This window comes from Cyprinus carpio, chromosome A8, assembly GCF_018340385.1.
Source record: "Cyprinus carpio isolate SPL01 chromosome A8, ASM1834038v1, whole genome shotgun sequence".
In the NCBI taxonomy this organism is placed as follows: domain Eukaryota; kingdom Metazoa; phylum Chordata; class Actinopteri; order Cypriniformes; family Cyprinidae; genus Cyprinus; species Cyprinus carpio.
The window spans coordinates 5,306,373-5,325,836 of NC_056579.1; the positions used below are offsets into that span (position 1 = coordinate 5,306,373).

The window sequence follows — 19,464 nt, forward strand, 5'->3', positions numbered from 1 at the left end:
AATTTGAAATTTCCTGATATAACCAGGTTTTCCTTGAATAACAGCAAAGAAATAAATGGCATAGTAGCACTTAATAAATGCATTCAAAGAAATGTTTCATATTTTAAAAATCTAAACATATAAACACACAACATGAAATGGTGCACTTTTCAGATGGCAAGAAATTATGAATCTCTCACACTCCGTCCAGAGCTGTTAACTGAATGCCACGAAAATCATTCGCTTTTATTTCAAATAAAAAAGGAACTAGTTCTGAATAAGAACCTTTCTCAATTTTTAAACCGGAGCAAGACGCAAGATCACAGAGAGAAGACAGAAAGGACACAAAAAACGCAGCGAGAGGTTATAGCACCATTTCATTCACTCTTGGAAAATTTAACACAAGCGGTTTGCAGATCAAACACATCGGTCGTTTGTTCAATCACTGCTTCCCCCCACTGGGCACAACAGCAGGAATGAAAGAGGTCTGCATGGCTCCTGTTGTCTGTCTCCCTTTCTTTCTATCTTTCTCTCTTTCCAAAGAGAAGGGAAGGGAAGGGTCGGGAAGGGCCACATTAAGCACACACGGGCGGAATAAGGCTTCACTTCAACCACAACCTAAGCACTACAGTTTTTCTGCATCTGGCAGGACTAAGGAGTCGTGCTTCAATTTGTCTCTGGAAACAAATGTGCTCAAGCTACTGCCACAACATTTTTATTCAATAATACATCACAATATTCAATTATGTCTATACTGAACAGCTACTTCAGATATTTGTATGAGTACTCTGACTATATTTGTGTGTTCAGTTGATGAAAAAGCAGGTATAAAATCACATAAATGATACATTTCAAACACAAATAATGTGTCGGCAGGCTTCAAACCTAAAAACTAATTTAAAAAGTGCATACAAATCACATTTTCAGGAGCATAATTAAATAGTGCACATGAAAACGAAGTATTAACAACACAGCCACTCATTAAATCAACTGAAATCTCCATGGTAAAAAAAAAAAAAAAACAAACAGAAAAAAGATTCCTGTAATTTAACGCTGCGAACAACCTGGAAAAAAATCACTGCAGACTTCAGGTTCCTAAAATCCGAAATCCTTGCTCATTGTGTTATAATGACGTATCGTAATACATTCCCTGATTTGCAGGAGAAGCTATTGAACAGCAATCACAGTAATTTCATTAGCACAGTAGAAGCCGGCTGGTCCCAGTGAAAAAGCTGAATGCCTAAGCAGAACGTTTTAACCCAGGAAAGACAGACAGAGAGAGATAGTCACACAAGCGTCAGGGGGTATCTGTTCAGATCTAAGCATTACTGTACTTGTCAATAGCAAATTAGGCTGATCTGACAGTTTTTATAGTGTTTCTAGCTGTTTTCATACCGGTAAACACACGATGGGTGGCCACGGAGCTCTGCAAATGCTAAATAATATCAAAATTAAATAATTTGCACTAAATTTCCCGTCAAAACAGAGAATAGATAAAGCACACAGATACAAGTCGACGAAAGCATTCGCGTCCATCAGTACATTAAAGCAGGGCTATTCAATTAGTTTCAATTGAGGGCCAGATTATCAAATTGAAAATTGGAAGGGGGCTGGGTAGAGGCGGTCACCCCAATGTTTTTTTTTGGGGGGGGGATTGATTAGCCTTTTTTTAATCGATTGATAGCACTAATGTTAACCTTTCAATGATGTTATTGTTGGTATAATATGTTTATTTTACAGCTGAATATGCTTTATGTTATTTATGTTATCATAATTTCACACTGAACCGCCAAATTAATGAAGAAACAACTTAAAGATAGTATATTTTAAATATGGCATATTTTTACTAAGTAGGATACTGTTAATGAAGGCCAGTATCATTGATACCAATAATGTTACTGATATCTCTATTAAATTCATTTTGCCTCAATTTTAGTCAATAATTATAGCCTTTCAACATTACAATATAATTGAAAGCCATTATTTTTAACACTTAACAGGCTCTGAAAAATGACAACTTTAAATTTTGACACACATTCGCTTTTCTCCAGGCATTTTACAGTCATCTAGGACTCATTTAAGACCGTGTTTATGAGGTAACTCGCCTTAACCACACATTTTCACATAATTGTGTGTGTTTTTGTCTGCTGAAGCGGCTCAGCAGCGTATGTGGAAAGTCGAACAAAACTCCATTTGACAATCAACTTTGTCCAGTCTCGGTGCTATATCTCGCTAGAAGATATGACGAATAGAACCGTCATTATACTCATTTAAACTAGAGTTCTGGATATCTCATAATCCCCTCACATAAGCGCTTGTAAGTGAGTGTCTTCCTTTTCTTTTTCGGTTGTGAAACAACGGCCCAGGCCGGTGTTGCCACCTTGTGGACAAACTAATTAGAGCAAAAACAATTTGAGGCGTGTGTGTGCCTCTTCTCTCGGATTGGGCCCACGGGCCGCCAACTGAATAGCCCTGCACTATTCTAGTGTCTATGCACCGACAGAGTTGGCAAATCTGCAACGACCCAAAACAAATATTTATTCGAGAAGGTGACAGACAGTTCGGGCGTTGTGCAATTTCTCAAGCTCGTCAATATTTTTGACAAACGCCCCCCTGTGACCTTTCTGCCCATCCTCAACTGTAAACAAGAAGCTGGGTTGAATCCTGATGAGACGAGCAGTGCTGAGCCCATAAAACCAACCACATCACATGCCAGTACATGTTTGCGTGTGTGTGTGTGTGTGTGTGCGTGTGTTTTAAAGCACCAAGGTGAAATGGACTCATCTATTAGCCTTGTTTTTCAACTAATTTTAGCTCACTGCTGCCCCTTTTCATCACTGGTGAATTAACACATCAATCAGTTTGGTCACTTGCTGGAAAAATAATGGACAGTTTCAGATTGAGGCTTCGAGTCCAACAGCACGGTTGAAACTCAGTGAAAGCAGGCAGAGAGGGTCACGATGGTTTTGTGCGATATGAAAGCTCGTGGTTTGTGGTTCAGAAAAGAATCACACGATCATCTGACACGCTACAGTCGGGGTGAATCAAGTGCCGTGAACTATCAATAACACCGAAAAGGTTCATTTATTTCCCTTCGCAGGGAAAACCTGAAACAAAACAAGTTCTGAAGCCTGTCTGCTGTGATTTGACGCATGCACTAAATGATTTTAAACAACACAGGCAGGTAATAACCCATAAAAATATTTACCATGGAAATCACAGTCTCTGTCTAAACAACATAAAAAATTACCAATGGACAAAAAATATATTGATGCAAGAATATAAAATTGGAGTAAGGGGACTCCAGAAAGATACATGGGGTCCGTGAAGAAAATTCATTAAAAATTACTTATGGGGAATATAAAAAATTACCAATGAGCTATAAAAAACTACTCTCTCTATATATATATATATATATATATATATATATATATATATATATATATATATATATATATATATATATATATGTTGTTTTTTACTATGCTTTTACAGTAGCAGCAATTGACTATGCTACTTTAGTGGAAAACATGTTCACCATGGTAAATCTTTGTATGGGAGAAAATTGATAAACTTACCAAAAATGATTACACAGAGAGAGAAAGAGAAATAGATCTAATCAAGGACTCACAACAGCATCCTCTTCTCCTCACTTCTCTAAAGAGGGTCAACAGCTCTTGATTAGAACAAAGACAATGGGGGGGGGAATCAAAATTGCTCTTTTCACAGGATTGGACTCATAATATCACACATGGATGAATTCACACTGAGACCCATCAGGCCGACAGGAAGCGTAAATATCTCAAATAAACTTCATAATGCTGCTGCCTCATCCGATTTAATCATCGTGACTGTGGTAATCAGGGGTGTCTGCTGAATCATAAATGCATAAACATAAATCTGTTATTCTTCCTTTTCTTTTTTTTTTTTAAATGGAAAAGAAGACGAGGAGAAAAAAGTTACATAAACATAGGACGCGCATGGGAAAATGCAAATGTATACAACGATCTGTAAAGCTATACATTAAACAATAAGTAATTTAATTTTAATAAGTAATAATTAATTAATTAATAAACTCAACTGCAAAACAAAACGCTGTTGACTCTGATAGAGTTATATGCAATGATATAGAAATAATCATTATATTGATTTCTAAATCCACTTTTTGTCTTGTCTATTCAATGCTTTCTTCTGCCAGAGTAACAATGTCTTTGAATGATCTTCATTTAGAGGGCTTTTCTCAGCAAATATTGATATATGTGATTAATCGTGATTTAATTTGACAAATTAACTGGCTTATCATGTAATTAGCTCAATTAGGGTTTTTAATTTATTGATAACCCAAATATAAAATAAAACCATTGTCAGAAATGGTTTCATACTAATGCAAACTGTTTAAACATTCTTCACATGCCTCTTTTTCTCTACAAAAAATATTGTTTCAAATAAAAAAAAAGAGCAAAGTAAAATAAAACCCAAGTCATTTGATATAACTGAGAGAGTATGAGGCAAATATCATCTGCTGTATCTGTTGGCAAGACGCTGCTTTGGCTATAAGAGGCTCTGTCCTCGAGTGACCACAATATTGAGTCAACAAAGGGCCGAACTCTCAATCCCCAAAAAATTCAGCATCTTATATATAGTGCGCTTCTCTTCTGAGGGTCATGACCCTGAGCTTTATGAGCTCTCAGGGTAACAAAAGGCGGCTGAGGAACCTCAACATGTCCTCCGATTCTTTCCTCTTTTTGTTGTTTTAGTTTCGAGTCTCATACCTTCTCTTTCACTCCTAAATGATTGCAGGGGGGGGGGGGAAAGAATAGCAAACACAATGAAATTAATTTGGTGTTGAAACAATATTCACTAGAATATTTCACAAATAATTACAAAGAAACTACTCTGATAATCTCTGCAACAATCTTTAAAACATTCTTACAGTGTATTTGTAGCACTAATGATATGATAAAGATGCAATGGTAAATAAAACTAAATTTACTGACTTACTAACCAAAGTCAAAACCGCTCAACTTCAAATTTCTATGATATTATGGTCCCTAAATATGACTCGGGTCACTCATTTGACTGCCAGGCACAAAACAAAGATACAAAAAGTTATAGACTTTATTAAGTGTAGGAAATATTACATTTTGAATGAAAAAGAGGCTGTGATAGACAGGATGTTCAATACTCTTTGCCACATCTAATAATTTAAGACATTTTTTACAGATTTTGTGTCACAAGAAAAGTCACATTCTTAAAAAAAACATTCAGGTACACAACAATAAAACCCATTTAAACAAGTCTCAGTCTCATTTTCCTTCACAAAATATTAAATATTGCATCTATATGACTAGGCACACTGTAAATTAAACTTAAAAACTTAAATTTGTAAGTATAATAAAACAGGTTGGTCAACTTCAATTATATCAAAGTGACTTTAAATAATTAGTTGGAATTGGTTAAATTTGATGAGCTGAAGTAATGAAAACCCCTCTTTCCATGACTTATTGGCTAAACAATTTTTTACATTAACAAAACTTGAACCACTGACTAGTCACCCAACACAAAAACATTAGGAATGCAATTTGAATCTGACATAAATTATTCATATTTAGAAGTAAATTACTACTCACACCAACACTACAATCAGAATCCATATACTTTATACATAATACTTTAGTTCTTCCCGTGGTCACCACAAGCTAATACGATCTCCACACCACTACTAATCAAAGACCAGGACGTTTACACTGTCTTTAGCATTTCGAATTAGACATTTAAACCTTAATCCAATATGACAAGACAAATCCAGCAGCCTAAACCACTGGGAAGGCAGCAGGCAGAGAGAAAGAGAGCGAGAGGGTTTGGGAACAGACAGTAGCTATTGTTCAGTGATTAGCACCAGCCCTGACTCCACATGGCAGTTGTACTCATGGCTTACTCACAGGATGAGAGCACAACGCTGCCGTTTTATTCTACACTCAAGGATATACGAAGCCGCTCGTTGACATCACAAGGCCAGAGTACGCAGGACAGTAACCTTGCTCTGAGGCGAGCCAATCACAGCACAAATTTACAGTTGAGATTTATCCTCAGGTGCTCGGCCGGCGGTAATCAAACAGACAACTAAATAGCATGTGCCCTGACAAAAGGGTTCAGGGGGCGACAGTCGCTGTGTTGATATAGAGATGATCACAGCCAGGACAAGGTCAGCAGAACTGTGCTTCAATTGATGAGAACGGGTTATTCATAAACCAGCACTGATCTCATCAACACAACATCATCTAATGATGCAGCAAGAAAAAAACACTAGTACTTAAGGCTGAAACACATTCAGCAGTCTTGCTTTTAATTCAACGGGCGTTCGTTTCAGTCCTGGGGGGTGAAACATGTGGCCTATAATTCATCTACACATGTACGTGACCAAAAATGCCAGGTAACTTGTGATGCTTAACGGTTCTACGTACTAGAGCCATAAAAGCAGACAGTTGTCTCCCTGCTTCCAAACAACTTTCTTTTTTTACATCAATGGCCAATTTGTCGGTTAATGCACTGATCGAATTTATTTATGGAGGTATTTCCAGAACAAATCAATCCATTTAGGTTCGCTACACTGCAGTTTCATCTATCCTAAAGAAAATTTCATTTCACATAGGAGCCAATCGAGCAAAACGCACCGAATCTATATGGAATCTCTATTATTGTTCAGTCTCCAAACAAATCAGATTACAAAATAAAATACAAAACTACTGGAAATACATAAATATTGACTGATTATGTGTATATCTATCTATATAAAATATTGTATAAATAGAGAGAGAGACATAAACACATACATAAAATGTATATATTTGTACATATAAACTATATCTATCCATCTATATACACACAAATATGTTATATATATATAAATAGGTAAAAATATAAAAAAAACACAAATATATTATAAAATAATATATATATATATATATATATATATATATATATATATATATATATATATATATATATATATACACACACACACACATATATATATATATGCATTATAAAATAAATTACATAAAAAAATAAAAAGTATAATAATAATGTATGCAATTATTATTATTATTTACAATGTTACAACTTAAATTCCATATTAAATATAAGTTTTATGTTTAGCGTTGGATGTAATTGTATGCATTTTTTTTTTCTCATGCAGATTGTAATTTCCCCCAAACGCATATACTGCGATATATATAGTGAGAGATGGAGAAAGATTGGAGATTTAGAGATTTGTTTTCTGTTTTAGGGGTAAAAAGCGTTTTGCTCGGTTCCCCTTCTCCACGGCACCGAACATCCTCCAGCGGAGCTCGTTCTAATCTCAGACCGGGTGAGAGCATCCCTGAGCCGGCTTCTGCAAGCAGCCACAGCCCCTCTCCTCTCCACCCATGCATGGATTAAACTGGCACTCAATGAACAGACCTTGTACAATCAACTGCATCTTATCGCGGGGATCTCAACGCATCAATTACCCATGCAAGGAAATAAACAAAACCAATGAGCAAATTAAGCAATACACTTGATTTAACTTTAGGCTTTAATGGGAGGAACAACATTTGGGTAATTTAGGAAACGAGATTTTTTAGTCATGTGACTGTTACAGATGTAACAGACAAACAGATTGATTTCACATTTTCCGTGTATCTACTAAAATCGGTTTGTCTTAATTAACTAAAGCAATGCTATTTTCTTGAATTATGACCCCTGATTGTGGTCTGTGAGGTTTATGCAAAGCAACTTTCCATCTGAAATGTCAATATGCATGTGTTAGATCCATGCACAACCACCAACAGACAAGACTGGAAAAAATATCCATTGTGTATTGACTACTAAAAAACAGTCAAGTCATTTCAATGCATTTTTTAATGCACAACACAAAAGCACGGATATTTTACCCCCTTTTCGCTAAACACTGCTTTTAATGCCCCCTTTGTTCTTGCTGGCTTTATTGACCACATCCATCAGGATCATTTCCACACAGCAGTTTAACTATCTATCCTCTCATCTACGAGATCGTGTTGTTCTTTTTGTTTTTTTGTGGAAAAAGAAGCATGCGTTACATCTCCAGATCATGCATTCACAATTTCGCTACAATAAAGCCATGCATCAGAATGAATCATTCATCACTCGTACCTGTGTTCAAAGTGCAACAGTTACATCCACAGTTGGGTTTTGTAGAGCCTCTCGGTGCTTATCGCGGACAGATTCGGAGATATCGCTTTATTGTCCTGTGCAAAACGCCCGTATGAAACCGTAAATGCGCTCAACGCGTAGATGGCATGGTATTCTCCAGTCCGTACCTCAAGAAAGCGTCGCGCTTTACTATAGAAGCGTGGACTCGCAGCTATCGCTTTAAAATGGAGCGTACCATTCGTATGGTAGGGGAGAGGCTAGACTCGTATGTAACGCGTATATGTTTTGCGGGGACTTAGTATAACTCAGACACACAATGATTGAGTTTAATATTTATTTTCATCTTAAGACAGAGCGGAATATCTTATCATAGTTTAAGAACCGCACAAAAGTTTTTACAATGTTGTTGTCAATCATCCCTGTCATATTGAATGGCATCATCCCGCCCTTCATCTAGGATTCTCTAGCAACCCAGATGTTGAGTAGACTGTAAAAACAGACGGATGGGTCTGGATTACAACAATTAAGGTCATAATGCTGGGAGATGAGAAATTGGTTCCATCTTTTTGCTAATAAATACAGACTAATCATTTAATCTTCCAGTCAACAAAAATTAATGCATCACCCAAAAAGGAAGATACCACCGTGAGGACATTAATTTAAGTTCCCCCTTCTATTCTTATGAAATCAAATTTGGACTTTTGTGGTTTTTAGTCAATGTTTATTCGTTTTAAAGTAATCTATATGCTAGTGTTCTCCTAAAAGTTGACCAAATATTTTATGCGTTTATGCATATTCTTTCTCTTATGGGAAAACGAACCGAAACTATTGATTAATGTCACACTTACCAGCGAATGCAAAAGTATTTAAACAAATGCGATCCAGAATGAAAACGTTCTTCTTTTTAATGGCACAAAACATCGTCTAACAATATATTTCTATTTTTGTGTCTGTGCCCATAAGACAACTATTTTGTTTCTGTCTAAAATATGCTAAATATGTCGTAAGCAGTGAAATTCAAGTAATGCATTCTTTAAAATGTAAAATATATTTAGTTTCAGCCTTCATATGGTAAAATATATAAAATATAATTTAAAAAAATATACAAAACAAATGGCCAAAATATATTGGTAGAAATATATTTATGTAAATATATCTTAGCCTTTTCTATTTATTTATTTATTTATTGTATATTTGAATATATATATATATATATATATATATATATATATATATATATATATATATATATATATATATAGATATATATATATATATACATGTGGTGTGTTTTGTGATTTATATATATATATATATATATATATATATATATATATATATATATATGGAAAATTTAAATAATAAGAATACTTAAGAATAATAAGAATAAGATTAAATGGAGAGCAAATTGAAACTCCTGCTTAAGTCTTCTGCATCTCAGTTGTTTCTACTGAGAAAAAGAACACTGTGTAATCTCACAAGTATCCTCTACAGTTTCAAAAGAGCTTAATACTGTCTCAAACTGTGCTCAGATTTGCCAATTTGCGATCAGAAGTTCAACAATGAACAATATGAGCCTATAAAGCCAAATGATCTGAGTTGTGTGAAAATGTGTTTTTTAAGACTTGCATCTGAGACGAATTTGATACCTCAATGAAGCATAACGGAGATCTCCAACAAGCCTCCTGAGCTATAAAAAAGCATCATCTGAGTATTAAAACATTCTTCTGGGAGCTCCTCACTAGGTCAGAAGTGTTCAAGCATCAGATTTGCTCTTTGATCTTCTATAACACTTTGATTTTGCAAGTAAAATGTTTCACAGAGGTCACACGGCAGAGGTCAAATGATATTTACGCTAAGCAAATGCATTCTGGATGTTTTATGATGTGGTTCAGAGTGTAATTTTTTGAATTATTTGTGCAGGAGATGCTACCAGGCAGCAGATCTGTCCTTTGCTATTTGCTTTTAATGAAGTTTGATGTAATCTTCGAGCAAATAGCCACGCAATCCTGTTATTCAAATCATGTGGCCCATTAAATGGCTGTTTAGGGAAAATGACACTCCACAGTAAACAAACACCAAAATTGCCTCATGTAAACACAGCAAATCTACAAATCCATGCCTATGGCATTTCAATCATAAGAGCTAATAGTCTTTAGAATGACTTCACTAATATGCGTTTTACAACCTCTGACTCTGGAAGGGAAATTTCAAGTAGTTTCCAGGAAAATAAGTCTCAAATCTCAGATGCAAAGACAAAGTTTAAATCTAATCCTAACTAATAAGTAAAGTCCAGTTAGTGTCTAAACTCTGAAACTAACAATATCCCAAAATAACCCGACGGCAGTTGGTTGGGATGGTAACGTTTGACTATCCTGCTCTACCCCTCCTTCTGCTCCTGTGATCCAGGCAGTGTTTGTGCTTGGCATGTTCTGCCCAACCCTGTTCTTTTCCTCTGTAATTGTGAGCATCTGTAATTGAAGCCACTTGATCCCAGCAGGCCGTAGTCATCGGTTCTCCAACCGCATCGGGATTTTGGAGGATGGTGCTGCTTGGTGCCATCGTGCACATGCAGTGGCCCAACAAGACGGGTTGGAAAATGCATGAAAAAGGAGAAGTATGTGGGAGGAAACTAACTTCCAGGGCCGATGAAAAAGTGTGGTTTGTCCTTGCAAACCTCATCAGAGCAAAACACTGTTACAGCATGACATTGCATGGATGCGTTGACGTTGGTTTCATTGTGAAATCAGATTTATAAACAGGTTTTTATCTACTAAGAGTGTCACTCATGTGATTCAGGTTCCCAAGTTTAGTCATGTTGAGTGACTGGTTTTCCCTGGAAAAAAGAACCTTTTTTCATGGAAAAGTACACAAGATATGCTTAAAATCAAACTCTGAAATTTATCAATCATGTGATTCAGGTTCCCATGTTCAATCTGATTCCACTTGGAAAAAAGAAGCGTTTTTCATGGAAAAGTACACAAGATAAGTTTAAAATCAAACTCTGAAATATATCAATCTTGTGATTCGGGTTCCCAAGTTCAATGATGGTGAGTTGTGACTGGTTTTGCTTAGAAAAGTGTGTGTGTTAAATAAGTTAGTTAAATATGTCTGAATTAAATCTAGGTAGTGCGTTGTGATTTAACATGTAATATGTTTTTTCTGGTATATACTTATTTTGACTTGCAGCTAACAAATGACAAACATAGCACAGCGAAGTTTGATTTGACACAGAGCTTGTGACATAGACAGCAAAAAAGCATATCTCTCCCTTTTAAAAGATTAAAGGAATTGTTCAACCAAAAAATACATTTTGCTGAAAAATTACTCTCTGGCCCTTCAAGAAAAAATAAAAACATCACAATAATCCATAAGTAATCCTCACTACACCATTCCATCAATTAATGTATTGTGAAGTGAAAAGCTCATCATCGAGACGTTTTTATCATCAAGCTATTGTTTCAGGCTAAAAATGCAAGTCCTCTATCCATAATATTGCTTTCTCCAGGGAACAAGTCATCGCGTCTGAATCAGGAGAGAAATATGCACAGATTACGCACTGTTTACAAGAAAAACAGTCCAAAACAGTTCTAATACGTCAGTGGATTTTGGAGGACAACAGGAGACTTTATTACATGTGGATTATTGTAATGTTTTTATCAGCTGCTTGGACTCTCATTCTGACGGCACCCATTCACTGCAGAGGAACTATAGGTGAGCAAGTGATGTAATGTTAAATTTCTCTAAATCTCTTCTAAAGAAGAAACAAATTCTTCTATATATTGGATGGCCTGAGGGTGAGTACATTTTCATTTTTGGGTGAACTATTCCTTTGATAACCCTTCTTATTTTGCCATCCTGACTACATATGATTACCCAGATATATTTTTATTACTTGCATTCAACATTGATTTAGCACAACCACCTACTGTTCTGAAAGATACCGCACATCATTTATGCACTTAACAGACACTTTTATCCAAAGCGATCAAATCAAATCATCAAAGTGACCACATCAAGTGAATGCATTTATGCACTTAAACACCTTGTAATGTTGCTTTAGTTAATGCTAAAACTATTTAGTCATCTTAAAGAGGGCTGCTTAGCTTAGCTAAACATTTTTTTTCCAAAAACATTAAAACATTTTAATTATTCCAAACGTGTGACCATATAAATGCCATATGAATACCATGTGAATAACCATATAAAAAAATTAAGTTCTATGAAGATCTTAACACTTTTTGACAGAACAACTTTTGTGATGGTTAATATATAAATGAAAATTAACTGAGAACTGGATATGGTAATTATCATGGTACATGCATGTCTGTTTATTCTTTAGACAAATTAAGAATAAAAAATCAGCAAAAGTGCATCATTTATCAGAATATATGCAAACAACAGCCCTGATGCGTGATCTTTAACCTCTTGTACCCCTCACTGCCCCCTGGTGGCTGGAGGAGCTCTGTCAACAGAAAACCTGCAGGTTATTTTATAATCTGTCTGGTAGAACCATGAAAACCATACAGCTGCAACACACAGACAGGCTCATGTGATTGCTATGAGAACGTAAATTTAAACATAGACCACAAAAGAAGTTGAATCAGCGATGCAACAGAGAGAGAGTCATGCAACACTTTCTTTCTTTTATCTCTTAATTGAATGTTGCGGGTTCAGTTCCAAAACCAGCATATGTGGCATAATGTCAATTACTTTTGTTTCGACCCACAGTCTTCTTAATCAAAAATTTTGAGAAAAAGTAAACGGGTCCAGGCAATCAAGCATTTAAAAGCACAAATCTGAAGCTCATATTTTGATCAAAGCACATATTAGTTTTTACAAGACTACATGCATTTCAGTATGGCATGCAAACAAACAAACAAGGTTAGTATCAAGGTACTCTGCATGTAATGTCTTGCTCTTCCTATGAAATGTCTTTTTAATTTCATCTAAAATCACTTAGATAATACTAACTATTGACAAATTAGCTAGTTAGGCTTTGTTAGGTTGCATTCATATATATAGTTTAACTGCTATAATAATACACATTTAGCCCATTTTTAGATGGTTTATTTTTGGTTCAAACTCAGATTTCATGTTTAAACACCATCCCCTTCTACTTATATTCTGTTGCCTCTCTTTAAAAATATACTTTTGTTTAAGTGCTCTCCACTTTTACCACTTAAGCTGATTCACTGAATTGCTGGAAAACTCAGCACAAAACTCAGCAGCAGAAGGTTTCGCTGGAGCTCATAAAGCAAGTGTAAATGGCGCAACGTTTTTGGAACACACACCCGTCCGTGGCGAAGCCCCATGTGAAAATTGATGCCTACATCCTTGTAATTTGCAGAAGTCACCATAAAAAGTGAGCAGCATGCATGACAATGGCTCTCTCTCATTTTACTGCTGGGCACTCGGGCCCCCTGACAGGGCCTGCTTTTCACCCCGAACCGCTCCGTTCGGCTTTTCTCTTTTCTCTTATATATTTGGCATCTGTAATCTACTGCAGCTGTTAGTCAAATTACGTGTGCACTTTGGAGGGTCTGAACCACAGAAGCCCCCCTCCCCGAAAGGTTGGGAAGGAACTGGCTGGATTCTGATGAGGGATCTTATTAAAGTGCCAGCAGTAGTCCTTCATTTGCCCCTGTCACAGTAAAGCAGTTTATTTCACCCCTTTCATCTAGCGCTGCACACTCACTTGAAAGTTATTTCCTTGTGCCATATGTGTAAACAGAAGACAACCTGCCACAGATAATTAAAGAGAGACTTTTACAGTGGAAATGAGATTTTTACATGAAATAAAAATGAACAGTGTTTGTCTGTATAGAAAGGCTTGAGTGTAGTTGTTAGTTGAAGGTTGCTAATGTGTTACAAAGTGGTTGCGAATGGGTCAAAAAAGGCAATTCCATCTTAAATTCTGGTTTTTGATATGACTTTGTTCATATTTTATCATCCACCAGATGAAAATCGTCATTTTGATCACCACACCTCTCCTTAAAAAGATAAATAAATTTTAGCACAGACGTTACAAGTTACAATTTTAAATAGAATATTTAAGAGTTTGGGGATTGTTAGATTTTAATAATAATGTGTAAGATATGCAGCAGTGTTATTTTAGTATCATTAATATGCTATTTTTTTTGTTAAATGCAATTTTATTATTATTTGTTAAATTAGATTTTAAATATATTTTTGTCGAATTAGATTTTATTTTTAGATGTCCTGTTTTTATTTAAATTTTATTTAACGTTTTGATAATTTTGTTGTGTACTTTTGTTATTTTTATTATTAGTTTTAATTTAGTTAAGGTTTTCATTCATTTTTTATTTATTTATTTATTCATTTTATTTTATATTTTTATTTCTTTTAGTATTTCAAGTTAAACTAAATGAAAAAAAGAAATGTCACGTTGGGAACTAGCTGAAATAAAATAAATAATTAAAGTTTTAGTAATTTTGTTGTGTGTTTCTTTTATTGTTTTATTTTTCTTAATATGTCTATTTACCTCTTATTATTTTTATTTACAATTTTTTTTATATTATTGGTTTTATTTTTTTCCATGTGCCTATATATATATATATATATATATCTATATATAGATATATATTAGTATATAGAATATCTAGTATATATATATATATATATATATATATATATGTATGTATGTATGTATGTTTATGTTATGTATAGTTATGTATAGTTTTGGGTTATTTTTGTATTATTTTTATTTATTAATTTTAGTTATTTTAGTAGTACTTCTTTTTGGTTTAGTTAAGATAATAACCCAGATGCAGTCAGACATTTTGTTGGACGGCGTGTTCTTGCTGTTTTATTATGCTGTAGTTTTCATGTGGCATTTCATGGCTTTTTGCCATCCTGCGGAAAACATTTGTAAAACTTCAAAGTGGAGCTCAAACAGTTGCCAAGCAACAATTCTTTTTGTACAGTACCCCAACAGCAGGTTGCACAGCGTTGTTGTCAGTGGGGTAGTCCTGTGGGAATTACTGGAGCTCAGTATTCAACAGAATATTGGGAAGAGAAAATCTCAAATCCACGTTTCAATAGTGATCATGATCATTAGGCTCCACACTGAAGTATTTATCGCATTACACAGGGTAATGTGTGGTTTACACATAGATTTTGGACAAAGTACTATGGTAATACTATGTTTTTTCAACACTACTATGATGTCAATATCCTTTAAAGCCCATTGGAGTGCTATTTAAATAACACAGGAATGTGTGTACCACAGTACACTATAAAAACAAAAGAAAAATAAATATTGCAGCACATTTGACAAGAGAATATTTCAGTCAATTTAGTGTGTTATATGCACTTTCTTTGTAATTTGTGAAATTTACTAGCAATTTCTGTGAATATTGTTTCAAAGTAAAAGTTAAAAAAATGATTGATTACAGTGTAATCCAAAATGTCATGTTTAATTCAATGTTACTTGCAGCTTCTTTATACTTAACTGTGAAATTTACTATCAGTTTCTGAGTGGAAATTGTTTCTACACCAAATTTCTTTCAGTATATATAGCTATCAAAAAACGTGCTTTCCATGTTCAATTATTATTCATTCATTTAAATAAATAGATTAAATTAATTTCATGTTTGTTTTTTTTGACAGTTTTCATTATCAAAGATTTTAGGTTAAAACTCATACAAGAAAGTGGGTATTTATGGTGCTTTCTTTTCATCATTATAATCACCTTTTTTCTTTTTTGTGGTTCACTCAAATAGCCTGCGGTGTGACAAATGAATTTTTTAAAAGAACAATTATTCCATGTGGTCTTTTAGTTAATTAACATGAGCTCCTAAAACCTGCAGGCATAATAATTGCAGACAAATTAGAAAAATGTTTTAGATGGAGTTTGAAATGTCATGTCAAACACTCATGTATAAAAGCATCATAATATTACTGTATTTACAATCACAGCACATTTTTGTAAGAGAAAAAAAGCTGGAAACTCACCTGGAAGAGAACTGCTGGCAAGTCAATTTTTACAAAAAAAAGTGCATTTTGAGTGATTTTGCCCAGTAAACTAGAGCTCCGCACTCCTTGAATTCAGCTCACGTCACACGTCTTTTCAATAACTTGTCCACCTGCTATGAGACAGATATTAGCTGAAAGCAGACACATAATATCCTTCTAGTCACAGATTTGGAACAACTGTTTTATGTGGGCTTTCCTATGCCCTTGTTAATTAAAACACATGCTGAAAATTACCTGTCACCTAGCAACGACGTGGAAGTCTATATTCAACAGAGTGAAAATGAATAATCACACAGTTAAGAGGGCCGTCATGGGGGAGTATGGGAAATCAGCCCATGTGACACGGGGAGAAATGATACGTCAGCCACCATCACTAAATCTAACAGTGTCACAGGTGATGTGTCTGCAACAGCAAGCATGCCAAAATAAGTATTGGCAAGTGCAGCACATCGAAAATCAGTGGAACACGCTGCACAGTGTACACAGTGTCAGCAGAACAAAGTCCAGCTATCGATTCCAACACTTACTGTAAAATAAGAACAGACACATCTATCTATCTATCTATCTATCTATCTATCTATCTATCTATCTATCTATCTATCTATCTATCTATCTATCTATCTATCTATCTATCTATCTATCTATCTATCTATCTATCTATCTATCTATCTATCATACAGGCTTGCATATTTTATATGTATGTATTTATGTATGTATGTATGTATATTATGCACATACAAACACATTGTGTCTGTGTGTATAAAGCAACAAAATGCACAACACAATTATATAATGTCAACACAGATTTATATACGTATGCACACACATTTATAGACAATTTATATTTGCATCCATGTAAAATCATTTTCAGAGGTGGTCACGGCTTTAATGAGATGCATTTGTTCTTCTTGTTTTAAAGGGGTTATGATGTGCATATTTTTATGTTTTTTTTTGGTGTTTTTTGAAAGTTTTTATAATATTTTTTTTTTAATTTTTCTATATATATATATTGGTGGGGGGGTGCTTTTTTTGTGACGTCACACAGACAGGCATCTGAGATCGGCTCGATCTGAGAAATGGTTAAGACTTTGGCAGATATATATATAAAAAAACACCTTTCATCGTTATAGGGTGGTTGTGTACACATACTGCCAACACACATTTCAGTTCAAACAACATGTAAAAGTGCATGTAACATCTGATGACCCCTTTTAACTCAACTTTTCTTTCCTTCAGATCAGCCTGTTCCAGTCACACGTTGTCGATTAAGCAGGAGACTGTGTGAGTGTGAACATGGAATACACAAATCGTTTGCACGTTTATCAGTGTGGATGAGTACAGATGCCCTTCCCTGGAGACGTGGACATCTGTACCGGAGAGAGTGAGAGCTGGCAGTGCCAGGGCCTGGCATCCCTTCCCTCGAGTCTGGATTGAAACAAGCTGCTGCTGGAGCTGACTGAAGGACTGCTTAAAGATAACTGAAAGCTTTTTATTAGTAGTTGTCGCTAAAGAAAGCATTACTATTACCGTCACTCATAATTAGTGATATAAACAAATCCTGAACTTGAATTATTAAAGTTCAGCTTGTAACTCATCCTGCATTATTTGTGCTACAGACATGAATGAAACCTCAAATCATGCTGCTTATTGAGAAGAGATTAATTTTCTAAGCGATATCATATTCACAATTTATGCTTGGAGGATGGTAAATCAGGAGAAAAAAATATTACACAGACTTACATTGAAGAAGAAAGCCGAGCCGTATCTATAGAAACCAGAATATAATGCATGGCTATTTTCAGGCAAAACACTGAAATGTCCTTAAATCAAGATGCATTTAGCAAAACTGCATGGGATATTATGGCTTGTTTTCAGTGAATGTTATCTTACATAAAGTTTATTTTCTTATGTGGCACTGGAAGATTCATATCATAAAAGTGAAACAAGAATAAAAAACTCTTCCAATGCAAGATATATTTTCTGAAGACAAACCATATCACTTCACACAGTTTTGCTTATCAGGTCAATTCATACTGTTTAAAAAAGATGGTTAGATATTTTACCTGGAAAACAAGACAGTATAATATGAATATGTTTTTTTCTGTGTACAAGAGTGTGCCATTTTGCCTTGTGCCATAAGCAACTACTAGGAAGACCCTAGAAACCACCTAGCAATGCCCTAGCAACTACCTAGCACTTGCCTAGCAACCCCAGAATACCCTAGCAACTACCTAGCAATTGCCTAGCAACCCCCAAAATGCCCTAGCAACTACCTGGCTACCAATCAGAACACCTTAGCAACTAATAGCAACCACCTAACAATGCTCTTGCAACTTCTTAGAACACCATAGCAACAACATAGTAATGGCAGCGACAGTACATTACGACAGCGACTTTTCCTTTCCTTCAGAAAAAACAAAATTGTTAATTTAGATCTATTATTGACTGTTACTGAGATGTTCACACTAGGTTTGTCTCTACTAAATGCTTGTTGCACTTGTATTCTGTTCCATTTGTGCATTTCTGCTGCTTTACGAATTTCAAAACCAATTCTCGTATGTATTATTGTCAGCTAGCAGTTGAAATGGGTACTATAGTCCAAATTCAAAATATTGAGGAGAGTTGTTTCTCCCGGCCCCTCCTTCTCACATTCGACTCACTTCTATGGCTGCAATATGGTGTATTTTCTGCCAACTGACAACCCGGGGTGCCGAAATACTATAGAGTAAAGTGGCAGTGGGCGGAATCACACAGACCAAAACAAAAACAGACATTCAGACACGGAACGCACAAAGTAGAATTAGTGTAATTTCATAACTGTCTGTAACCCCCCACCCCCACCCCCCTCGCCCACTCCAAAAAATGTTCAACTTTTCAAGTGGCAATGCAGGTGTCAGCCAATCAGATCGCATTTCTGCAAATACCCAAGTGCAGACGCTAGTCAATCACATTCGTGCAAGAGTTACAATAATCGAGTGGTGTGCTTACAGTACAAACATACTTTTTCTGGTGACGACACGCACTGTATGCAGTCCCTCACATTCACGTAAAAAAAAAAGTATACTTAGGGCTTTAACACAGTCAGCACCTTTAAATAATCGACCAATTGGCAATTGTGCAAATAATTGCTTTAATCAGCCAATACCGTATATCGGCTGGCACATCGATGGAACCCTAATTGTGATAGGAGAAAACATTTGAACATTAAAAAATTACCACCTTTCAGCTCATTTCGTGCTACATCACAGAATTCGTGCTCAGATACAGGGGTAACGATATTGACGGTTGACGGTGTGTGATTATGTCGAGTGTGTT

The 19,464-nt window shown here is 35.3% G+C and overlaps 1 protein-coding gene across 2 annotated transcripts in view; it reads right to left on the bottom strand.

Annotated features, from left to right (window-relative positions):
- LOC109088697 (plexin A3) overlaps positions 1–8,357 on the bottom strand; it is a 165,412-nt gene extending 157,055 nt beyond the window's left edge. For both annotated transcript variants that reach the window (XM_042761750.1, XM_042761749.1), the window contains exon 1: positions 8,152–8,357. The gene's annotated coding sequence lies outside the window, so the exon portion shown is untranslated. The remainder of the gene's footprint in view (positions 1–8,151) is intronic.
- Between the last annotated feature and the right edge of the window lie 11,107 nt (positions 8,358–19,464).